The sequence below is a fragment of the Felis catus genome, chromosome F1, assembly GCF_018350175.1.
Source record: "Felis catus isolate Fca126 chromosome F1, F.catus_Fca126_mat1.0, whole genome shotgun sequence".
NCBI classification, from domain to species: Eukaryota; Metazoa; Chordata; class Mammalia; order Carnivora; family Felidae; genus Felis; species Felis catus.
The window spans coordinates 23635976-23662381 of NC_058384.1; the positions used below are offsets into that span (position 1 = coordinate 23635976).

The 26406-nt window shown below is 43.1% G+C and overlaps 1 protein-coding gene across 1 annotated transcript in view; it reads right to left on the reverse strand.

The window, feature by feature from the left end:
- The window catches only part of CF1H1orf21 (chromosome F1 C1orf21 homolog), a 146191-nt gene that overhangs the window by 31501 nt on the left and 88284 nt on the right, over nucleotides 1-26406 (reverse strand). The gene's annotated exons all lie outside the window — the stretch shown is intronic.

Sequence of the window (26406 nt, forward strand, 5' to 3'; positions counted from 1 at the left end):
ATTCGAGAAGCACTTCTTTGGCTTTTAGTCTGATCTGATTTTCTATTCCCAGTATACTAGCCACGTGGGAAAGAAACACTCTCAAATCTTAAAATGCAAGTATATCCGTAAGCACGCTGCCTCAGTCGTGGTACTGCTCTGTATTTAGACCATCTCAATGATGGCACTGCTTTGTATTTATACAACATTACCTTTACAAAATATTCAGGAGGCGTTATAATTGGCTCCCAAAACACACCCCCGAAATGAAAGTCAGGGCTGTTCTCAACCTATTTAACAAGTGCCGGTGTGCGTGCAAGGATCTTGATGTGCAGCAATAATTCAAAGCCTAGGCTGGGGCAAGGAATAAAGACTCGCATGGGCTGGCCCACTGTTCTTCCCAGATGCAGAGGGATGTGGGATGACAGATAAAACAGATGGCCCCCAAATGAACTCTTGTTTCAAGAGTTCATCTTTCTCTCAGGATAGCAGAAGCCATTTAAATCCATGAACCTCCAGTGATTTACACACTGTGGGTTTTTGGCTATTCACCATCAAACGTGAGCGTATCTGTGTAACATCGGTACTCCACAACAGAGGGTAATTTTGTCTGTGATCTTCTAGGAAAAGAAACAACCATTACGATTCTTTGGCAGTCTATCTTACCTTCTTTACCTCACACTAAACTTTGGAGTGTTTTCACAACCTTTTAATGGGTATAAAATATATAACTGTTCCTTCTGCTGACACAGTCAGGGAACAACAGACAAAGTACCTTCGTGTTTACAAAGCAGGGCACCGGCTCCGGGAGGGCGAGGCCCAGCACTTGACGGGAGCTGCGCGTCACATTACTGGTTGCACAAGTGAGCAAGGTCAACATGTGATGAACGTCTTTTTAACAGTGAGAGAGAAAAATAGCTCACATGTCGTCCCTCTGGAAGGACTGCAGGGGTAGGTTCCAAGTTAGTCATCTTTTTCCCCTTAAACTTCCTGTCAGCTTGGATTAAGCACTGAAAATAGACATATGACGGGGCCTTCCACTTTTTCTCTACTCACATAAGTTCCCAAACACTGAGCTAAAATGATGTCATTTTGAACACTGCTGAGGCAGGAACGCGGCTTCTAATACTAAGACTAGAAACCGTACACAACTGTATTCTGTTTATACTCAATCTATTAAACCGTACCCTTCATAATGGCACTGAGTCACCACATCTTCCTTAAAACCACACTGTGTGGTTGCTAGGAGAAGAAGGAAACCCCAAGCAACAGAGGCTGGGCGGACGGGCCGGGCACTCAGTCCCCGAGCGGGAACGAGCCAGCCCCCCGGACACCACGCACAGGTGCACACTGCCAGGAAGCGGGAGGGCCAAAACCGAGGCAGAGGCTCGGGAAGGAATCTCAGCTTCAGATTTCCCAGTTCCACAAAAGGAAAAAGAAAGTATACATAATTACACACACATTTCTATGGATTGCACATGTAAAATGCATTCGTTTTTACAAATCACCACTCACCAAGATCGTAACAACGACCCAATGACCACATACTCTAAGTCAGGCACTATTCTAAGTGATCTCCGTATATGAACTCATTTTAATATTCACAATTATTTACATATATTAACTCATTTTTATGTCCACATTTCTGAGATAGCTACCAGTTTTATTTTTACTTTCTTCTTCTTCTTATTTTAAAGTTTATTGACTTACTGTGATAGGGACAGAGACACCATGAGTGGGGGAAGGGCAGAGAGAGAGGGAGAGAGAGCGAGCCCCAAGCAGGCTCCATGCTGGCAGCACAGAGCCCGACATGGATCATGAACCTGAGCAGAAACCAAGAATCAGACGCTTGACCAACTGAGCCACCCACGCGCCCCAATAGGTACCGTTTTTATCCCCATTTTATAGATGAGAAAGCTGAGGCATTGAGAGATGAAGCACTTACCTGAGACCACGCAAGAAATAAGTGATAGCGTTGGGATTTCAACCCAAGAAGGGTCCTCCGCGTCCACGCTATCGGCCACTAGGCCGGCAGTTCTCAAACCGTTTTAGTATCAAGCACCCTTTGCCCATATTCTCCAAATTTTGACACATTTCATTATACAAGATGAAAAAAGAAATCACATTTGTTAAAATCACCATCGATCTCATCAGGAAAATCTTGACAGAAGCTGTCAGATTCCTGACAGAAATCTGTCAGGAGATCCTGATGGAAGCTCGTGGTGGTATAAAGTTTTCCAAAATTCTAATTTTGGTTTAACATTTGAATATTATGACTGGCAACACATACTGCCAATTGTTGTCTTTGAAGTGACAAGTTCTCTTCATTCATTCTTGAGACGATGTTTGCCAAATACCCAAGTCTGAATATCCATAATTTATCTGCCACACATTTTTTTTTAAATTTTTTTTCAACGTTTTTTATTTATTTTTGGGACAGAGAGAGACAGAGCATGAACGGGGGAGGGGCAGAGAGAGAGGGAGACACAGAATCGGAAACAGGCTCCAGGCTCCGAGCCATCAGCCCAGAGCCTGACACGGGGCTCGAACTCACAGACCGCAAGATCGTGACCTGGCTGAAGTTGGACGCTTAACCGACCGCGCCACCCAGGCGCCCCCACACATTTTTTTTTCTAAAGTAGAGACGGTGTTCCATAAAAACAATTGCTAGTTCAGCCTGCAACTCAATCAACTGCAGAAGTACTTTTCCTTGGGATAACCGTCCTACCTGGGTGTGCAGAAAAAATGTTTTATGTGTGCCTATCTCCCATTTCATCGCATAGACTATTACAAAGCTGTGCACAGGTGTGCCTGGGTGGCTCAGTCGGGTAAGCGTCCGACTTCGGCTCAGGTCACGATCTCACAGTTTGTGGGTTCAAGCCCCCCCGTTGAGCTCTGTGCTGACAGAGCCTGGAGCCCGCTTCGGATTCTGTGTCTCCCTCTCTCTCTGGCCCTCCCCCACTTGCACTCTGTCTCTCTCTCTCTCTCTCTCTCTCTCTCTCTCTCTCTCTCTCAAAAATAAACAAACATTAAAAAAATTTTTAAGAAGGTATGCATCCAAGGCACAAGACAATATCATTAAATAAAATTTACTGCTTCATGAAGGACACTCTGAAGTGACCGTGGAACGTGTTCTTCCATTACAAGCACATGGTGGTGGTGGATACGATGACTGCTGACGAGGTTTGGTGCCACCGCCTTGACTGGTGTTAAGACACCAGCAGTTTCACCCGCTGCCACTTCTTTATCATCAGTGCAAATGTCAACACAGCAAAAAAGGCAAAATGCTTCTTAGCATTGTGAGGAAAATGACCTCGAGGACATCCTGAGAATGTTATAGGGACCCCGGGGCCTGCAGGCCATACTCTGACTTGTATCTCTCTATTTCTTTCTTTCTTTTTTTTTTTTTTAACATTTATTTATTTTTGAGACAGAGAGAGACAGAGCATGAATGGGGGAGGGTCAGAGAAAGAGGGAGACACAGAATCTGAAACAGGCTCCAGGCTCTGAGCTGTCAGCACAGAGCCCGACACAGGGCTGGAACTCACGGACTGAGAGATCATGTCATGACCTGAGCTGAAGTCAGACGCTTAACCGACTGAGCCACCCAGGCGCCCCTGTACCTCTCTATTTTTTTTGCAGAAAGGGGAACAACTGATTCTTTAATTTGCTATATGCCTTGTTTTAAAAAATATTTAACCACTTTATCGTGGTAACATTTAAATTCCATAAAATTCCATTATAAATGTGTGATTAAGTGATTTTGGTAAGTTTACTGAACTGTGTAATTACCACCACAATCCAGTTTTAGAACTGTTCCGTCATCCTAAAAAGTTTCTTCAAACCCACTGGCAGTTGTTTTCTGCTCTCCTCTGTAGCCTCAGGCAACCACAAATCTGCTTTCTGTCTCTCTGAGTATGCCTTTTATAGATTCACGTACATGGAACCTTATAATATATAGCCTTTGGTGTCTGGCATCTTTCGCTTATAATGTTTCTGAGGCTTATCTATATTGTTGCATCTTTTAGTATTTCATTTCTTTTAACTGCTAAATGATATTCCAATGTATGGATATACCGTATTATATGCATTCACCACTGGACGCATATTTGGGTTGTTTCAAGCTTGAGGATATTATGAATAATATTTCTATGAACACTCATGTGTAAGTCTTTGTCGCTTCTCTTGGGCAGATTCCTAACACTGAAGAGCTCGATTATATGGTGAGGTACATTTAACTATTTAAGATATCACCAAACTGTTCTCCAAAGTGGCTGCACCATTTGACATTCTCACTTGGGGTGCAAGACGGTTCCACTTTCTCCATGTCCCCGCCAACACTTGATAGTGTCTTTTTAATTATTGCCCGTCAAGTGCTGTCTGATTGTGGGCTTCATTTATTTTTAAAAACATGACTCATTTGGATTCGTTCTCTGTATCCCTCAGAACATCCAGCACCTTGCTACACAGGATCATTGACGTGTTTATCAGTTAGCTGTGTTTGCACCAAGATGTCAGTTTTATATTTGCTGATAAACATCACTTAACTCTCCTCAGGGTTTGTTGGTTGGGGAAGGGGAGGTTTAAAGAGGTCTGCTTAAACAAAGAAAAAGAAAAAGAAAAAGAAAAGCAAACAAACAGAGAAAACCAGAAAGGGCTGGAAGGATGAGGGTATTGGGAGCCTCAGATAGAGCAGACTCACCAGAGAGCCGAGAGTCGTGCCACATCTGGAGTGCTCCAGACACAGGAACGCAGAATTTGGAAGAGGAAGAGGTAACTAAGATAGCATTTTCCCTGGCAGAAAAGCCCCTTTTATTGGTATATGACACTTGTAAACTAAGTACCTAAAATAAGCTGGGACCAAGTGGGGCTAAGATGAAGCCATTGAAAGGCCACCAGAAAGCAGTCTGTAGAGCAGCGGTTCATGACCCATCCATGCTGGTATCAGAATCATCTGGGATGCATGATAAATACAGATTCCCAGGCCCTACCCAAGACTTCCTGAGTGTGAGTCTCTGGGATTGAGGCCCAGAAGGTGCATTTTAAAGAAGAGTCCTAGGTGACTCTTAAATTCAAAAAAAGTTTGAGAACTTCTGCTTTAGAGAAAAGATACCTTTGTGCTAAATATGCTGCAAAGCCGCTCTGGGGGTCCGTAGAGAGGCCCACCAGAGCAGCAACCCCTTTAACTGTTTTATACTTAGGGGCTCTGTAAGTTGGAAAAAAGCATTCGTTTCTCAAAAATATTTGCAAACTAATGCCAGGTAGTGACAGGTTTATGTAAACAGTAAATCAAACAACTTTCTCCTTTGCTTGGAGTAATTTTCTCTCTTTATGAACAGAACACACTTGCCGGTGTCTAGAGTAAACTTAACATTCTCTTAGTTCCTCTGAGGCCGGAGACAGTCAAACCAACTGTATTTATGCTGCTTCCCCAATCCCTGGGTGGCATCTCCCAAAGGGAAAGTCAGAACCCTGAGAGAAACTGACAGCTTCTTTAAAAAATTTCCCCGAACCTCCCCTTCTTCTTCTTTTTTTTTTTTTTTTGAAGATTTTATTTTTATGTAACCTCTACACCCAACACGGGGCCCAAACTCACAACCCTGAGATCAAGAGTCGCATGCTCCACTGACTGAGCCAGCCAGGCGCCCCACCCCTCCTTAATTCTGAAGGCGGCCACACAATGTGTCTAGGCATCTGACAGAAAGCTCCCTCCCTGTTGGTGAGAAATGGAACTTCTTTTCTTCCATCACTTGTTGGCCTGTGTTGTCCCCTGAGTCTGAGTGGATCTAGGTAGCTGTCACCCTGTGAGTCTCCCTGAGCTGTTCCTGGGTTGGAAGCGTGGGGAGGAACCTCAATTTCTTTTTTTGGGCCCAACAGTAGGAAGTTCAGTCTTATAAAGAAATTTCAGGGACCAGATGGATGCAGGAAGCTGGAGTCCTAGAGACAAGTAGTGGGGGTTGGAGAAACAGCCCCTGGAATTGCTAGTGAAGGAGCTGTTCAGAGCAAAGACACAAAAGCACTCACTCAATGTGACTTTGCCAAGAGTCCTCCCTACATACAGATCGCGTGTGTGTACAACTGAATCCCTGCATTTTAGAGAGTACACGAAAACTAGAAAAGATTCAGGGTGTGGGGGAGGGGGCATACACATATTTTTAAAACAGGAAGACATCAGCTATAAAATAAGTAATTATTCCACTTTGAAGGAGTAACCCATAGGATGTACTCTCTAAGAAAACAGCCTCATTTGATGTCTTATATGTGATTTCTCATGTGGTATTAACATGAGATAGGATACTGTTTCTTTCAAAAACAAAGTGGGTGGGGGGTGCCTGTGTGGCTCAGTCGGTTAAGCGTCCGACTTTGGCTCAGGTCATGATTTTGTGGTCCGTGAGTTCAAGCCCCACATCAGGCTCTGTGCTGACAGCTCAGAGCCTGGAGCCTGCTTCGGATTCTGTGTCACCCAAACTTTCTACCCCTCCCCCGTTCATGCTCTGTCTCTCTCACTCTCAAAAATGAATAAATGTTAAAAAAAAAATTAAGGAATTTTAGCTTTTGTCTTCTGAATGATGGTGATTAGCTGAGCCACATTCATTCTACCACAATGTTTGGATATTAAAAAATAGCAAGGTCCCAGCCACTAGATGCAAGTGTTGACTTAGATCTATCTACATTATCATAATTTCATGAACTCAACACTTCCATCCATAATTACCTGTCCAAGGAGATTATTCAAATTATTGGTATTTGGTTAGAATTTCAGTAGTGATGGAAGTGACGTGGAAAGTATCAGCTTTATGGAAATTCTTTTTCTATAAATTAAAATACAGCCATGTATCTCGTTTTACACTGAGCAAATATTAAGTGCGGCAGGCAAATCAGTCTTAAGGCTCCTAATATATTTTGCACTGTTGTTTCTCCAGATAGATTGTAAACATTTAAAGTAACTTTAGGGGCGCCTGGGTGGCGCAGTCGGTTAAGCGTCCGACTTCAGCCAGGTCACGATCTCGCGGTCCATGAGTTCGAGCCCCGCGTCAGGCTCTGGGCTGATGGCTCAGAGCCTGGAGCCTGTTTCTGATTCTGTGTCTCCCTCTCTCTCTGCCCCTCCCCCGTTCATGCTCTGTCTCTCTCTGTTCCCAAAATAAATAAACGTTGAAAAAAAAATTTTTTAAGTAACTTTAAAAAATAAACAGTTGTAAGAAATTGCTCAGAATAGATTAAGTTGTGTACTGACAAATTTAAGACAGTCATTAAAGTCACTATGCCAGTATTTCAGTAATTAAAAGTAACAAGGTATATATAATGTTGTCAAATTATACTGAGACTTGGAAACTGAGGATGTTTGCAATAAGATGAGGTATCTCCAAGTTTGTTTTTTTTTTTTTAAAGCTTATTTATTTTGAGAGAGAAAGAGAACATGAGCAGGGGAGGAGCAGAGAGGGAGACAGAGAATCCCAAGCAGGCTCCATGCTGTCAGCGCAGGGCCTGATGTGGGCCTTGAACTCACAACCGTGAGATCATGACATGAGCCGAAATCAAGAGTCGGACACTTAACTGACTGAGCCATCCAGGTGCCCCTCTCCGAGTTTTTCAAAGAAGTATTAATACATACCCAAATAATTAACTTGTCAGAACCACATTCAGTTTTTGTCTGAGACACTGAATATCACTTAGAACGGGGGAGATTACACCACGGTAAGAAAGAGTCCCCAGTACTGGTGGTTCAATAAGATACAAGTTTACGTCTTGCACATGCTATATGTGCAGACGAGCAGCAGGGCTTTGTGTGTCCCCGCTCCTCAGGGATTCAGGCTCACAGAGGTCCCATGTCAGCACGTGCTGTCATAATCAGCATGGCAGGGGAGGGAAGACCAGAGCAGAACAGTTAAGTGCTCATACTTACTTGGCCAGAGCGGATCAGAGAACCACATGAAAATTCAAGAGAGTGGAGAAAGTATAATCCTACTATGTGTCTGAAAAGAGCTAGAACTGGAATATTCATGAATAGTCCTAATGACCACCATAATGCTCACCTAAAAAAAGAAAAAAGTATGTTTTCTTGACCACAGAACTACCTGACATTAATCATAGCAGTCTTCTTTTCTGAATAATCTGATGTACAACTGTGTCATTATGTATTTGTACTAAATTATGTGTGATTCATAGGAATAGGGAAGAAACTTCAGTGTTGAAAGTTTAAATTGGGCTAAAATGCCATTCAGAGGTTAGAATGCAAAACAAAGGTGAAAGTGCTTGACACGCTGATGTAGTGGACAAGCATTAATAAATCAGGCTAAACGCTCCCTGGATCCAGGTAAGAGGGAAGAAAGGCACAATCTGTGATTTATACCCCAGAAAACTGCACCTACACCCAACCCCACACACTTCTTGACTTTTCCATTTCTCACATCTCTCCAACCATCAAACAAAACACATATGATGCCAATCATATCCATTGTCATCCATAGCAACAAGATCAAGCATTTTAGGAATTCAACTACCAATGGACTGTGGTCCCTAAAAGATTGCATTTAAGAAAGCTGTCTAGCACAAAATAACCATGCTTTATAACAGACGTTTCTGGTGGGTAAAAAAACAGCCACAAAAATCAAAGTATATTTGATCAAAGTTAATAAAATATTAGAATGAAGAAATGTATCATCCATCATAAAAAGTCACCATTTATGCAGAGTTGCTGAACTTTTCCCATGATGAACCAAAATCTTGACAGGTTTTCCTCACTAAGTCGAGAGACTGCAAATGTCAAAGCTAAAAACAAAAAGTTAAATGATCCAGTTTTTCTTCCAGGCACGATTGTTTTTCTCACACTCACTCTGCTGTAGAAGCCAGCCAAAAATCAGACTCCAGCCTTCCTGAACTCGCTGGACACACCCACATCTCTCTTCAATTCCAAATTTGTCAGTGCCCGGAAAATCTGCTGTTCTCCTATTGCGGCCGTAGCAAGTTAACACGCATGTAGGGGCTGAAAACCACACGCATTTATTATCTTACGCTTCTGGAGGTCAGAAGTCTAACAGCAGGCTGCACGGCTACCTTCCATCTGGAGGCTTTAGGAGAGAATCTGTTTCTTGACTTTCTTGTCGTCTACACGTTACCTGCACTAGCTGGCTTGTGGTCCCCTCCTCCAGCTTCGAAGCAGCACTGTAGCATCCTCTCTCCTGACTTCTGCTCAGTCCTTACATCTTCTTTTTCTTTAAATGTTTATTTGTTTTTGAGAGAGAGAGAGAGGGATACGCTGAGAGCACATAGCCTGATGCAAGGCTCAAACTCACGAACTGCGAGATCATGACCCGAGCCAGGGCTGGATGCTTAACCGACTGAGCCACCCGCGTGCCCGGCATCTTCTTCTTCTAACTCTGATTCTCCTACCTCCCTCTTGAAAGGATCCCTGTGATTATATTGGGCCTATTCAAATAATTCAAGATAATCTCTCCACCATGTCAAGACCCTTAATTTAATCACACCTGTAACGTCCCTTCTCCCGTGTAAGGTACCATATTTACAGGTTCCATGGATTAGGATGTGGACAGGAATTATTCGGCCTACCACAGGGTTCCCCCTGGATTCATACCAAAGATTAATAAGTCTCCCACATACAAAACAGGTTCACCCCAAGGTACCACAGAGTCTCAACCCTATACAGCATCAACCCAAGTCTCAAGTATTAGGCAAATCTCATCAGCTCAAAAGTCCCATACCTCATTATCTAAATAACCTAAATTAGGTATGAACGAGGCTCTGAGTCTAATCCATCCTAGGGCAGAATTCCTCTCCATCTGTGAACCTGTGGAACTAGAAATCAAGTTACCTGCTCACAAAATACAACGGTGGGGAGGCAAGAGATGACAGCTATAGGCATGCCCATTCAGACAGGGAGAAATGGAAGAAAAAAAGGAGTCCCTTGTCCCAAGCAATTTCAAAATCCAACTGGGCAGACTCCCTTTGATTCTAAGGCCTGGTAATCATCCTCTGTGGATTAAGACTCTGCTCCCCGGGCCCGTGTAGAGTAGAGTCATTCTTACTTCTTGAAGGATAGCAGCATGTTTGTGGCTGGGCGGTCTCATCAGCTTGTTTCCTGCCTGTACGAATTTTGGGAGTGTGACACCTTATGCACCCTCTCTCTGACCCTTTTGGTTCAAACTGGTGTAATATCTTCAAGAACGCCACGGGCCTCCTGTGTGTGGCACGGGGGTTCACTTCATCACACAGCGGGTTCTTCCACAGATACTTCCTAGACAACCCCATCTCTAAGCCTGGCTTCTGCTGAGACAGCCGAGGGGATACGTGCCTCATCTCTTCAAAGAGTCATCTGTGTGACTGAACACTCTGACCTTTTCATTTTTACCAGAGAGTAGCGAAAGATTGGCCACACCCTTGGCTGTCTCCCCAGAGCATGTGTTCCTGACAGTGAATCTCCTAGTTTTAGCATCTTTTGCAATCTGGACAGACTAAGAGTTCCCCAAACCAGTAAGTCCTGGCTCTTTTTCCATTAATAATTCTTCCTTCAATTTAGCTCTGTCCTGTCACATTTCACTAGCAGCAGCGAGAAGAAATTATGCCTTGACTTCAACACTCCAACTTAAAAGTCTTCTCAGCTAAAGATTCAAGTTCATTGTTTACAAGTTCTGCTTTCCACATCCTTGTAGGACAGGATTAGCTAAGCATTTGGCCACCGTATTACAAGTGCCGCCTTCCCTCCAGTTTCTAATAACATGTTCCTCATTTCCTTCACTTACCGGTGGTACCTTTCACGTCCGTATTTCTTTTTTTTTCTTAATTTTTAAAAATGTTTAAATGTTCCTTCATTTAACAAAATTTTAAAGTTTATTTTTGAGACAGAGAGAGAGACAGAGAGACAGACAGACAGACAGACAGACAGAGAGAGGGAGTTACAGAATCTGAAGCAGGCTCCAGGCTCTGAGCTCTCAGCACAGAGTCCAAGGCAGGGCTCAAACTCACAAACTGTGAGATTATGACCTGAGCCGAAGTTGGACGCTTAATCAACTGAGCCACCCAGGTGCCCTGATGTTTATTCATTTTTTGAGAGACAGAGCATGAACGGGGAAGGGGCAGAGTGAGAGGGAGACAGAATCTGAAGCAGGCTCCAGGCTCCAAGCTGTCAGCACAGAGCCCAATGCGGGACTTGAACTCATGAACAATGAGATCATGACCTGAGCTAAAAAATCGGCCGCTTAGCTGACCCAGGTGCCCCTCATGTCCAACGGTTCTACCAACGGTATGTTTATGATGACTTGTATTCTCTGAGGTGACACAGGTTTTCTTCACCATGCTCTTTTTTCTGAGCCCTCCCCAGAAGAATCTTTAAAATCCCTATTTCTACGAACTGTATGTACAAGGCAACCTAGGCTTTTTCTATCCTGCTCCTCAGAATTCTTCCAGTCTCTGTCCACTTCCCGATTCCAAAGCTACTCCACATTTATAGGTATTTATTATAGCACTACTATATTTCAAGGTGCTGGATCTATACTGGCTTCCTACTGCTACTTAACAAATTACCAAGGACTTATGGATTTTTAAAACACCAATTTGGAGGTCAGACGTCTAATGCTGGTCTGTAGGATGGTCCTCCTTCTAGCGGCTCTAGGAGAAAATCTGTTTCTTTGGCTTTTCCAGCTTCTAGAGGCTGACTACCTTTGCATACGGCTCCTTTTTCCACTTTCGAAGTCAGGAATTTAGCATCCCTCCTCTTTGATCTCTGCTTCCATCCTTATATCTTCTTTTTCTAACTCTGATCCTCCTGCATTCCTCTTATAAGGATCCCTATGGTCTACTGGCCCCACCTGGATAATCCAGTATAATCTCTCTGGGTCAAGATCCTTAATGTAATCGTACCTGCCAAGTCCCTTCTCCCACATAAGGTGACATAGCATTCACAGGTTCCAGGAATTAGGATGTGGACGTTTTGGCGGCGGCGGCAGGCGGGGGGGGGGGGGTCATTCTTGACTCTATCTTCTCTTAGTCAAGAGCTCAGGCATATCACATCTGCAAAACTCAGTCTTCTCAGGCCAAGCAAATATCAAAACCAGGTCCTTGGATCACAACGAAAAGTCATATAGGGACAGAAATATGGGTTACTAAATAGCGGTGGAAAATCATCATGGAGAAACCTAATGGCCCATTCTTCACTAAACACTGCTTAACAATCCCTGGATGCCAGACTGTGCTAGAGAATTGGGAGACATGATCCTCATCCACCACAAAATAGAAGAGTGAACTGATGTTTAGAAATGATTGACGTATGTGTAGTAGAAGCACTCAGGATGACACAACTCAGAGGAGGAGGTCAGGGGAGCTTCTTGGAGATGGAACCAGGCAGGGTTGGGTCTGGAAGGCGGAAGAATACCCCCTGACAGGGAAAGAGAACACAACATGTATAGGGAACCATACAGAGCCTGGGAGAGCACGAGGTGCCAGGGTGCGAATAAGAGAGCAAGTGGCGAGGCAGGTAGCGGTGGGCCACAGAGGGCTCATGCTCGGACACTGCGCTTTCCTATGAAACAAGGAGGAGCCACTGAAGGAGTTTATGGATCTTCTGGCAAACTGTTCCAGAGATGGAAGCACACAGCCAATCTGGAAGCTGAGCCAGTAAATCAGAAGAGATTCTACAGCAGCTAACAAAGACGGGAGGGGCTCAGCATGGCAGACAACAAGGGCACAGGCTCTGGAGTAAGACGACCTCTCCGCTTTCTATTTGTGTGACTTTGAGCAGATTCTGTAACCTCTGTGCTCATTTCTTCAGCTGTGAAATGGCGACGGAAGTAGTATGTACTTCACTGGGGTACCTGCTGTACAGGAAATGCATCACAAAATGACAGCTTGTATCAATAAGATGGTTGCTCTGGAAATAAGGATGAGGAAACAGATCTGGGAGTTGTCACTAAAATTACTGAGTGCCCACTACATGCTAAGTGCCTTGCTTAGCCCTGCCCTCATGGAACAATTGTAAATGTCAGAGGAAAAAAAATCCCCAAATACTAAGTGTCGCATTTATAGATCATTTAGATATAAACATCTATAAATAAATAGATACACATATATATACACATATACATACACATAGACATAGACGTATACATATGGATACAGCATTTACAGGGTAGGTGGAAGAGGACAAGGTTTAGCTAAGGATGACAGCCAGATTTTCGGCTTAGCTGACAACAGGAGATGTTGGGGATGAAATGGGGAAATAAAGGAAGTTTAGGGTTACTGATTAAAAGGGTGAAATATGGCTTCAAAAAATTGCTTCTTCTTCCTTGCTACCTATGTATGCCTAATGGGTGGGCTGACTCCAAGTCAAGGTATCTTTCTGGGCAAGCAAAGGACAGGTGACACGGTTTTTAACGCAGAAACATGGCTGGGCAGACGTGTGTTTCTCTTGAAGGGAATGAAATGTAAGCTTTAGGACCTATACCAGGTGGCCCGAACAGTGAGAAGAAATTAGGAGAAAATGTAGTCTTTCTGAGTGGATACATTAGAATGCGATTATTTCGAGGGTGCCTGGGTGGCTCAGTCGGTAAAGCGTCCGACTCTTGATTTCGGCTCAGGTCATAATCTCGCAGTTGTGAGACCAAGCCCCGAGTCAGGCTCTGCACTGAGCACGGAGCCTACTTGGGATTCTCTCTTTCTCCTCTCTCTGCCCCTCTCCCACTTGCACTCTCTCTGTCCTCTCTCAAAATAAATAAACTTAAAAAAAAAAGAAAGAATGCAATTATTTTTGAGACAATGTCCTTTACTTATCACATAATCTCTATCCAAGTGGAGCCCAACCAACATTCATGTAGGAGCGAGGCAGGTGAGAGCCAGGCCCCATGCGTGTGGGAGGCAGAAAAGCACCGTAGATGGCGAGAACACAGGTCTGAAGGCCTGGAACTTACTGGTTTACCACACAGGAGTGGATCTGATCTCAGGCCTGACTGGATCCAGGTAGTCAAAGAATGCCCCCTTTTCTCCTTTGCTTTCATCTTTGCTTATCACCTTGATTTCATTTTTTTCTATGACCCTACGGCAATGCCACATTCGGTCCTTACAAGCCTGTGACCCAAGAGGCAAGAAAGTCTTCCCTGTTAGGGCCATCTTCAAGGATCTCAGGGAAGCACCGATAAGCCTGCCTCTGTCCAGTGCCGACCACTCTCGAAACAAGGATGTAGTCTCTTGGCAGGAGAAGAGAAGCAACACAAGACCACATCTATTCTGCCTGTGAGCTCTCTGCATGAAAAAAGGGTTTTTTTTTCCCCTCCTTTCTATTACTGTACATATTTACAAAACATAAATTCTCTTTTGCATGTATTTCTGTTTTTAAAAAGTGTGTTTTAAAATAAATATATGTTTTCACATACAGGAGTTCTAAGTTTTGGACTGGTGGCAAAGAACTGATTTCATTTTTCTTCTATTATTTCTTCCATTGCTTCTATGATTAGTCCTGGCTAATTCTAAATCTAGCTCCCTACCCATACATTTTCTTCTATACCCTTCTGCAACCTCTCCCACCAGAAGTTGGTGTAAATGAAGGGAAGTCGATGTTTTAACAGTGCCCCCAGGCTTTCTAGTGAATATAAGCGTCAATTCTGTCATGGCATGATTATTTTACAATGTGGAGTCAGTCATTACGCCTCTATACACAGTCCTGACAGTCAATAATCAAATCTGGCGACGTTCCATTATTGATGTAACTTTTAGCCCAAGGCTAGGAAAAGACTGGTTGGTTGTAACTAGCATTTGGGTTGAAAAAGCGCTTTAAAATTGAAACATGGTACTTAGGCAATAAAAAGTAAGCACTATTCTTCCCGCCGCTCCCGGCCCCACTCCTTTTGGAGAAATGGACTGCTTGCGAGGAATATCTTCATTCTAAACTTTGCAAGCAGAATTGATCCTGAAATGCTTTAATGGATTGTGTTTAATCATGAGTGTCTTTGTTTGCTGATCTCCCCAGTCTTCTAGGAGCTTTCTGGAAAAGTTTCCATACTCTCTTTCCACATTTGCCTTCACCTTTGGTGTATGCTCCCACAACACTTCTGAGCTGAGCACGTACTGTTGATGCGGGACCGTTAAGGGACTGACTCTCCTCTGGCAGCCTGACACCAAGATGGGGAGAAAAGTCTAGAACAAATGATCTGTGTCCTCTGCCGCTGTCACTTCTCATCTCTCTGAGGTTCTTTTATTAGGCTTTGCAAGGAGGGGCTTATTCATGGCACCACAAGCCTCAGTTCACTAAGTCTGCCTTTTGTAAAATGGTTTCTGAATGTTTGTTCCCATTTTACCCGTTCGTCTAACACTAGATCCTACCAGGCAAATAAGTCTTGGGAACCAGTTTGCTGCTTCCCTCCTTCTTTTCCTCTCAACTCATGTGAAAGTCTTTCCTGACCTGAGTGAAAGGGTGGGGAAGGGGAGAGGGGGAGGAGCTGGCAATAAGAGAAAAACACGTTAAGCTACACATCTAAGAGTTTTAATGAACCACAGAGAAAACGGAGATGATCCCCATTCCTCCGAAGTGAAGATACTCAGAAATGTGTCTTGGCAAGCTTAACTACATAATCCTTGAGGAATGGAGCTGAAACCTTTAGGTGATGACTTATAGTAGTTTATTAATTCAGCTACGCTAATATTTATGACCACATACCGTGTAAAAAATTATATGAATTTAGAAATATTCCTTTTGCACACTCGTCTTTCACAAAACAACTTACGCGTCCCAGGTGCATCTGGCATCAGTGTTTTCACGACCAGTCACCCACTTTTTGAGTCTTCTATTGTTTCCAAGGCATATTATGTTTGCTTCCAATTGGTTGAAATACAATGCAGTTCAGATTTTTGTATGCTGCTGTGCTGGACATTTAATTCCAAGCCATAAATACCCAGGTAGTGGTGATCTCTGTGCTGCTCACCACTTACTGCATTATTCTCGCAAAGTAACTGTTAGAAGGCTGTTATGATGACACACAGAAATAGTACTAAATTAGAGCGGTATTCTTTTTTCTCATTTGGAAACAAAAGTGATTCAGTCAGCAGGCCCCTCTCTATAAGCATCTAAGGTGATCACTGAGGCAAGCCAGCACTTTAGCCTAGCGTTTCCCTTAGACACTGTGTTCAAAATAACAAGAGTGCCCTGTACCACGTGATTCATATATAAAATGGCATCCACTTTTCTGAAGGACTTAAAAAAAATCCTGCTTGTATTCTGGCAAATACCATAACGTAGTGGAAATTGATCATGTGAACCTGACTGAAAGGGTATCTTTTACCAAAGTCCAAGATTTCCGGATAAAACTTAACAGAAATATTAGAGACTTTACCCCATTTTTCAAATGGAATACTGAAATGAAATCTCAGCACCGCATCTCCTGTCCAATAGTCATTTGGCAGAAAGCATGATGAGAACAATGAAACAACCCCAAACAACTTGTATGTATAATGATAGGCTTGTCTGTATGAATATTCTCTGACAGTTACTGTTACAGAAGATAAACTCCTAAAATACAGATATAACCATGGTTAATTTGTTTCTTATGTGAGGCCATATGTATGTACTTAACTGATGGTCCTGTGATAATCTGACAACAGAGAAACACAGCTTTTGATTCTTTATCGCTATGGTCTCTTATAGTTGCACAAACAATAACCACAGTAAAAATAACAGCTATCACTGATGACACCTCACAGGTGCCAGCTACCGCACCGGGGCCTGCAGACATTGATTATGTTAGTACCAAGGAAAGGCCAAGGACAGGCCCTGCCGTGTGTAAGAGCCTAACAGAGGTCGGCAGTTGTTATTACTGTTATTATTAAAACTTTTCCTTATTTAATCCTTACAACAGCTGTCTGAGGCAAGCATTCAAAGCGGAGAACATTAATGAAACCATCAAGGACAGAGGCTCTGAGAGATTCTGTACGTTGCCCAAGGTCAGAGAGTTATTGGCCAAAAGTGGATAGGAACTATGCATAGGTATCTCTTTCTTTTAAAACTTTTTTTTTTAAACGTTTATTTATTTTTGAGACAGAGATAGAGCACGAACGGGGGAGGGTCAGAGAGAGGGAGACACAGAATCTGAAACAGGCTCCAGGCTCTGAGCAGTCAGCACAGAGCCTGACGCGGGGCTCGAACTCACGGACCGCGAAATCCTGACCTGAGCTGAAGTCGGCCGCTTAACCGACTGAGCCACCCAGGCGCCCCTATAGGTATCTCTTTCAATAAATATTCTGCATTCTTAAAAAAGTCAAATCTACATAAATTAAAAAAGGAGGGCGAGAGTAAGGGTAATCCACAAAGGGACCCGATTTTAAAGACACAGGCAAGGACCCCAGGGCTACTGTTGAAAACAGCATCTGTACCACCCATGCCAAAGCAAGTCAAGGCCAGGCAGGTAGCTGAACAGATGAGACACCTTGAGTAAGCAATAGGGAGTAGAGGGACCAGGTATAACTGGGAGGAAGAGCCATCAGCGAGTATCTCCCCAAAGGCATTCAAATTCAATTTTTAAAAACTGAGGTATAATCGACACATGACATTAAATTAGTTTTCAGGTATACAATGTAATGATACAATATTTGCATATACTGCAAAATGATCACCGCAGTAAGTTTAGTGAATGTCCACCATCATACATGGTTACAAAAGTCTTTTTCTTGTGATGAGAACTTTTTTAGATCTACTCTTCTATGAACTCAAATATGTAATACAATACACTATTATTAACTATAGTCACCAGGCTGTACTTCCCATCCCCATAACTTATTTATTTTGTTGTTGGAGGTTTGTACCTTTAGACCCCCGTCACCATTTTGCACACTTTCCACCCTCTTGCTTCTGGCAACCACTCAAATTTAAGTTAAAAAAAAAAAAGGTATTTGGGGGCACTTGGGTGGCTCAGTTAGTTAAGCATCCTACTCTTGATTTTGGCTCAGGTCATGATCTCACGTTTCATGAGTTTGGGCCCCACTTTGGGCTCTGCACTGATAGTGCAGAGCCTGCTTGGGATTTTCTCTCTCTCTCCCTCACCCCACTTGTTCTCTCTCTCTCTCAAAATAAATAAATAAACTAAAAAAAAAAAAAGGATATTTCTACTGGCCAAATCATACATGTAGTGGTATGCTGGAGCTGGCCATTACTGGGAGAGCCAGTTGTTAAATGCTCAGGAATCTTGTTAGCCAACTGCTGCTAGTTTGAAATCAGCCTTTGTGGGAGTGATGACACTGTGGAAACTGGTGAGTTTGCCAGCACCGTCTATATATAAAATCATAGATGGTTCTGTTTCAGATTCGTTTGCCATCTCTACCTGAGTCCTTCTTCTTGGCTTGAGACAGGTGTTCATGACCAAGGTTAAGGTGGGCTTACATATTTAAGTAACAGCTTTTTCCTCAAATAAATACCCTTTATATGTGGTCAAGAGGAAACTACAATCTGGTGGAATGTTTTAAATGGACCAGACTGAAGTGTCATCATGCTGCTATTAAGGGAGCCTACATTCTTGACTCCCTGGGACAAATCACTATGTCATGTCCTCTCCTCAGCATAGTGACTTCTTCCTGAGCTGATGACATGGGATCCTTTTCCATCCCTAGCTCACTGCCCTGTCACCCTGGGTCCTGGTCTCCATAAAAGCACTGCCTGCCCACGACGAGTTGCTATCATATTTGTGTCTTGTAGGAAGTTCTATTATTTCTCCCCCAAATCAGGCAGTTGTCTATTTACAGATTTTCTTTGAAAAAACACTGTGATCTGGAAATGAATTCAAGGTTTTTTTTGTTTGTTTGTTTGACCTTCCAAAGAAGAGAAAAGTTCAGCCTCTAACAAAATGTGAGACAAATGAGAACTTTCAGCTAACGTGTGTACCATAGGACTTTCCATCCTGCTCTGCAGAATTCTCACACTTCCATTTAATGACTGCTGAGGGTGGAAACGAGAACAAGGGGCAATGGCAATGGCGGCTTCCTTGTCCACATTAATGAACCACCACCTGCCCCACTGCTTCTGTACCATCCCCACAACTCCAAACCCACCCACAGACTAGAACTGGAGGAGCTGCAGAAGCAAGTCAAGGTAGGAGGGTACGCTTTATCAGCCTTGTGAAGAAAGGCAAAAAACTCCACAGAAATCTGCCATGATGACTGACAGCCTCAGCCTCCCGTGTAGAACCACCTTCTCCCTCACGGTTCCCGGCACAGGCTTCTGCCTTAGGCCCTCAGCTCATCTGTTTATACATAGCTCTTCTTACCACAGGTTGTTTTAACTGCTGGAGTCTAACGGAATAGAAGCCCCTTGAAGACAGTGAGAGTGTCTTATCTACCTTTGCTTGCAGTATGTAATGATGGTAGGCACTCCATAAAACTTTGAGGAAAGAATGAACAAACATTTGTCTTCCTTAACTTGAGTGCTACGCTGTTTGGCAACTTTTTTTTTTTTTTAATTTTTTTTTTTCAACGTTTATTTATTTTTGGGACAGAGAGAGACAGAGCATGAACGGGGGAGGGGCAGAGAGAGAGGGAGACACAGAATCGGAAACAGGCTCCAGGCTCTGAGCCATCAGCCCAGAGCCTGACGCGGGGCTCGAACTCACGGAGTGCGAGATCGTGACCTGGCTGAAGTCGGACGCTTAGCCGACTGCGCCACCCAGGCACCCCAATTGGCAACTTTAATCCTACTTGGAGTACAATGTCGGGCACTGACAGGGTGGGAGGTTCTTAGGAATGAACTTTGGAGCTGGGGGCTGAAGGTGGGGGGACCAAAGGGAAGAGGAAGGGAGCTTTTACTGCAGTTTCACTAAAATTGTGTTTGGGGCCCCATGGAAGAAAAGAGTGAGGACTTGTATCTGTGCAAGCACACAGGACCATCACTTAAAAAGCTGAATTATAAGAACCTCGGGATGCTTAAAAAATAGGTTGTAATTTATTTCAAAGAAAGAAAAGGAGCTTAACATGTTATTTCACTCTAGAAACCTTTGTAAATATTCACCATAAACCCTCTGGGTAGTAGTGGTAATACGTGACAACTGTTACTCTCTTAATTACAGTACTGATCATGTCATGTTAGAACTTCTACAAAATCTACAGTAATCAAATTCACAGAGAAGGAGAGTTGAACGGTCATTGCCGGTGGCTGAGGGTAGAAGGGTGGAGAATGGGGAGTTAGTGTTTAATGGGTACAGAGTTTCAGTTTTGCAAGATGAGGGAAGTTCTGGAGATGGATGGTGGTGATGTTTGCACAAAAACGTGAATATTTAGTGGCACTGGACTGTCCACTTAAAAATGGTTAAAGTGGTATATTTTATGTTTTGTACATTTTACCCATTTTTCAAAAACGCACAGCAAAAAGTTAGAGGGAGTTCTCACCTCCAGCCTTCCCCAGGCTTCTTCTAAAAAGATTCTTCTTGATGCTTCATCAAATCTGTTTTATGTTCTCTCCTTATTTTTATAACCTCCAAAATTAACATGAAACAACAACCACAATCTATGTACAAAGATCTGTTACAGTATCTACTTATTAGTTGATATAGTCTGCAGTCTCAAAGGACAATTGGCATGTCACAGAATTCACCGACCAAAAGTGACCTGCAGGTTTGGTGCCACTGGGAAAAAGGACACATCTAATCAAGGTTTAGACAGGCAGGAATTTTAACAGTGTAATTTCACGCATGTAGATGTGGGGACTTTTAAATGGGGACTTTGAGGACTCAGAGCTTTGTGAGAGGAACACAGGGCTTAGTTTGTTTCTGACTCCAATGCCAATCCACTTTACAGGGGAAAAACATAATTTTCCAGTGGGAGGCAATGACGCCAGACTAACACCTGAAAACAGCCAAGGGACCCCAAATGAATATACTGCTCTTACTGGGGACGTGCCAGAGTTCAAAAAAGAGATGCAAGGTGAGGTCTAGAGAGCTGGGTCTCCGGAGGGGGGGTGCCAGGTCTTCCAAAACCAGACTCCGCCACTTACTGTCTGTAAATTTTACGTGTATCCTCAGAGCCTCAGTTACCTTCTCTGAAAAGTGGAGATGAAAGAATTATCTCTCATAAAGCACTAGTATCCCATTAAATGAGGTTAAGTAGGAATAATGCCAGCACCTGGAACATGGTAGATACTCAATAATTCTTAGATATTATTTATCTCCATGATGTATTATTTATTACTAATAATACATTTATTATTAGTAGTTGTATGTACACTTCTGAAAAGTAACCAGAGTAATCAGAGACTTCTCCTGATGTCCTGGGGTGTTTGGGAGCAAGGAAGTCACCTTTAAAAAGATGGTCTAGTCTAGGGGCGCCAGGTGGCTCAGTAGGTTAAGCATCCGATTTCAGCTCAGGTCATGATCTCATGGTCTGTGGGTTCGAGCCCCACATCGAGCTCTGTGCTGATGGCTCAGAGCCTGGAGCCTGTTTCGGATTCTGTGTCTCCCTCTCTCTCTGCCCCTCCCCTACTCTCTAAAATATAAATAAACATTAAGAAAATTAAAAAAAAAAAGATGATCTAGTCTAAAAAATTTTTTTTTAATCTATCTCCTCTCCTTCCTTTTACATTGGTAGTAACTACTACTTAGAGAGATTACATGACTTGATTGAAGGTCATTCTGTTGGTGATAGAATTAAAAAACCTGTTCTTGGGATGCCTGGGTGGCTCACTTGTTCAACCATCTGATTCTTGGTTTTGGCTCAGGTCCTGGTCTCACAGTTCTTGAGTTCGAGCTCTGAGTCAGGCTCTGCACTGACCGTATGAAACCTGCTTGAGATTCTCTCTCGCTCTCTCTCTGTTCCTCCTGTGAGTGCACTCTTTCTCTCAAAATTAAATAAATACACTTAAAAAATGAATAAAAGGGAAAAAACAGCAACAAAAAGCCGCTGTTCTCTAATCCAGGGCTTCTTCCTCTCTAACATGGAACTTCTACAGGTGGAAGAGTTATAGAAGCAGCTAAATGCTCAAACCTCACCTCCTAAATGTGACTGCATGCCTGTAAGAAGTAAGTGACTTGCTACGTCCTGTGATGGCTGAATGAGTAATGGTACCAGCTGACATTTACAGAGTGCTAGCTATGTGCTAGGTGTACCTGAGAGGAAACCTGGGACCATGCTTGGCACATGCTAGGAATGAAGCAATAAATGGATCCTACAACATCAACAGGCATACTTAGGAGCCTTGTACAGGGTGATTAGATAATATGCCTAGCTGTGCACACCATACAATGATCCACCGTCCGGAGACCTTGCTCTGGGGTCCCTGGCTATCTGTCCTCGTTGGCATGGAACACTGGACAGCTGACTGGAAGCTCCACGCACACAGGCTGCGCATGTGGACTGTGGGATTCAGGGATGTGACAGGCTTTTTAGTTACATAATGCCCAAGGGCAGTATACTTGGGTGTATCCACTTGGGCTGGTAGGGATCCCAGAGAAGGCGCATCTCATCTTGTCTTGGAGAGTGCAGACCTCCTTGCCAGCATCCTGGGAGCCAGATGGAGGAAGACAACAGAGGATGTCAGCATTCAGAATGCAGACATTCATTTAAAAACCCTGATTTCGGGGGCGCCTGGGTGGCTCAGTCGGTTGAGCGTCCAACTTCGGCTCAGGTCATGATCTCACGGCTCATGAGGTCGAGCCCCGCGTTGGGCTCTATGCTGACAGCTTGGAGCCTGGAGCCTGCTTCAGATTCTGTGTATCCCTCTCTCTCTGACCCTTCCCTGCTTGTGCTCTGTCTCTGTTTCTCAAAGATAGATAAACATTAATTTAAAAAAAAAATGCTGATTTGTCTGGTGTCCTGTCCTTAATAGTGCCTGGCTGCAAGGAATGAAAAAGCGGATCTGGGTTTCAATGAATCCTCCTGTTTTTAGCCGTAGTCTCACCTCCGTCTCCAGCGATACCTAGTGCTATCAATTCCTGAGCATTTTCTTCATTCTACAGTGTAATTGCTGAATCAGTTTCTACTTTCCACTTTCCACCTTATAGAATGTTGATACTGTGGTCTTCTGTTGGTCATAGAAGATTATTATTATTCTGTAGAGTCCTTTTACTGTTGTTTTATTGGAATTTCAGAAGGAAATGAAGAGAGTAACAGCTATGTTCTACCTAGTCTAATCTAGGCACTTTGCATACACTGTGAAACTCTACAACTGTATATATTATCATCATCCCTATTTAATAGTGGTGAGGAAACTGAGTTTCAGCAACTTGCCCAAGGTCTCTCAGAGGGTTTGGACTCAGGTCTCTCTTTCCTTTTTTTTTTTTTAAAGTTTATTTATTATTTTGTGAGAGAGACAGAGAAAGCGTGAGCGGGGTTGGGGCAGAGAGGGAGGAGGAGAGAGAATTCCAAGCAGGCTCTGTGCTATCAGCACGATCTCAAAAACCAAACTGTTGAGATCATGGTCTGAGCCGAAATCAAGAGTCGAATGCTTAACGGAGTCACCCAGGCACCCCTGAACTCAGGTTTTTCTGATATTAGAATCCAAGCTATAGATCTTGACCATATGCAATAATCCATGGGGAAATAACAACAACAGCTGTCTATCGTCACTGACCATTCATTATGTGCTAGACTTCTAAAGTGCTTTGGGCGTATTCACTGCAACAACACTGTGAGACAGGTACCCAGTACCATTCACCCAATTTATGGAGAAAGAAATTAAGTCACAGTCTGGTTAAGGAGCCCACCCAATGTCACAAAGCCTAGGGAGTCTGGCTTCAGAGGCTGTGTTCTTAACACTTACCAAATTGTTAAATACACATCTACCTTGGGTTTCCAGGATCTACTTTAGGAATCTCCCCTAGCTCTGCGTTTATCTTTTCCCTAGATGACTACTCAAACCACCCCCACCCCCAAATCTCTTTAAATCGGCCAACCAAAGCAGAGAGAATGAATAGAAGACAGCCAGATTTAAAGTAAAATCACTTTGAAAATATTTGCACAAGAAATTATTCTACTAGATCATGCTATCCTCTGTTTATACCTGCAGACATTCAATTCAGGAATAATGTGAAGAACATGCCAATATAATTAGACATATTAAAAAGCATATGCTTTTAAGAGAAGAAATGACAAACAGAATTTGCTTCCTAGTCTGGTTGTCTAAAATTATGTATGCTAGGGGGTGCTATTGAACAATTTTAGGGGTTTTGTCCATTTTGTGTTCTTAGATTTGCATGGGATAGTGCTCTGGGCTAGGTGAGCTTATAATTTCTAATTAAAGTCTCTTTAACCTCAGTCTGCTATCAACGAGCAGAAGAAATTTTTACTGCAGAAGAAATTTTAAAGTAAGTTATATTCATTATATGTACAGTTAGTTCTCAGTCATGCAGGAGCATTAATCACCCATTATTTTCTTTTCCACTTGCATGTCCGAGAACTCAATTAAAAGATAATGAAATGTAGGTATTAAACCCAAAGAAGGTGTCACTGTCTCCAGAGCCATACTGATGGCGTAAAGACCTGTGTCTTGGGGTAGTTCATAGAACCTGTGAGCTGAAGGAAGCACAAAATCAAACTAGTGGAACCAAAACATTAGCCATCAGGAAATCTTAGTTCTAAGTCTTTTGCCCCACAATTAAGCCAAATTACCCAAGTAGTTGTTAATAAATTAAGATGCAGGAAATCCACAGGATTAGGAAGGCCAGCACTTACACGGAAGACGGCAGTGCTTATACTGAACTGATAGAATACTGGCCATGCAAGCTCAGTCTAAAATAGAAAATGTGATGTACTTAAACACAGAAAAGGCCAGAGGACAATGGAGAACCACCGAGCAGGCCCTGCAATTAGGCATTAGGCAGCTGTAGAAACATCATCCTTTTCTAAACCTCCAACAGTGGTATAAAAAAGGACTTGTTCTAGAATTGTGCCTAGTTCTACACAAAACAATTTTAGTGGTGGATGCTTACATCTGTTTTGAATGAACAAAGGCTATCTGGTAACTCCAGCACCTCCGAGTCTACAGCACTTGAAAGGGAAATGAAGAATCTCCTGTGTAGGCTGAAAGGCACTATGTGGTGAATAACAATTTATGAAGATTTCACTATTTCCTTGATTATTCCCTCACTGCGTCACACATCACCTCCTCGGATGGAATGCATGACTTGAAGGAGGAGGCAACGTGTTATCCCCACTGTTCTGACAGTTTATGCATCTCCGAGGGCAGTGCCAGGCAAGAGGAACTCAATGAACACTTGTTGACTGACAAACTGTACAGACAGAAACGTGAGCTAGTTCCTGTGGGGCCGATCCAAGTTCATGGGAGCATCCCCCTAGTTCAGGGAGAGCCATGGCTCTCTAACTGCTGTTTACAGGTGAGAGTGAACAGTCTAACACAATTTCGCTAAAAGAACCATTTACTTTCTAAGGTAAACGTTCCTTAGAACGTTACTAAGTCAAACATAATTTTTCCTTCCAGCTCTCAAGTCCAAGATAATTACTGCTTATGATCAGAAGACTCGACGGCCTCTGGATTGCTAAGGTAAAGTGGTTTGGCTGCTATACATGAAACCCCGTGAGTTACTCCCCGTACTAGTTTTCTAAAGCCATTGAGTTTGTGCCTGGAAATAGCACAAACTGCTTTCAGCAGCACACACAACACATAGGTCCTTTTGCTGTTGGCAAGTCTGAAACTACTATTCTGGGACACAGACTAAAAAAGGAAAACCCTAAAAGCCTTTTTGGTTGAACACTGATTTTTAGCTGATTTTTTTAAAAAAAGAAACCAAGGGGAAGAAACCCAAAGTATCATATTTAAAGAAATCCTAAAAATATATCTATTCAATAGACAATGTCAGACTTTTGGAACCAATGGTTACTTTCCAGGGAGTGATTTCAAGGATTTGGGAGAGAAAACAGTTCACGGGTATGGGACTGGGGCTAAGGCAAGTGATCCGATTATGTCTTCTAACTAACTCACATCCGTTAATCCTAAAATACCAAATTTGGCTTCAGCTGGTCACTCAGGTGACACCTGACTGTATTAGGACAGGGGCCTACAGCTCTGTGCAAGGCTTGCCCAGGTTTGGCAGGTATCCTGCCCACACTGCACCCTTGCAGCCAGGTAAACTGAGGGGCACATTCATATGTCTTTGGGGTGGCCAGAGCATCGGGTGAGGGAACCAGCTCTGAAATACATGAAAATCGCTCCTTGCTCCGGCACTGGTAGGCTTACCTGCGGCTAGGCAATCCCACTGCCCTGCAATTTATTCTAAATATGGGAAATGCCTTGGTCAAGATGATCTCCAGTGAAATTGGACTATTCCACAAAGGCTGGAAATGATGCTTATGTAGAGAAAGTTTTCTCATAGAGAACACACATAGCATTGCAAACAAGAGCACTTAGGCAATGCTTAACAGAAAATCAACCATTTTCAAAAGGCCCTTAAGCACATTGGAGAGCATCGTTTATATATAGACAGCTGAAGCACTAATTAAAAA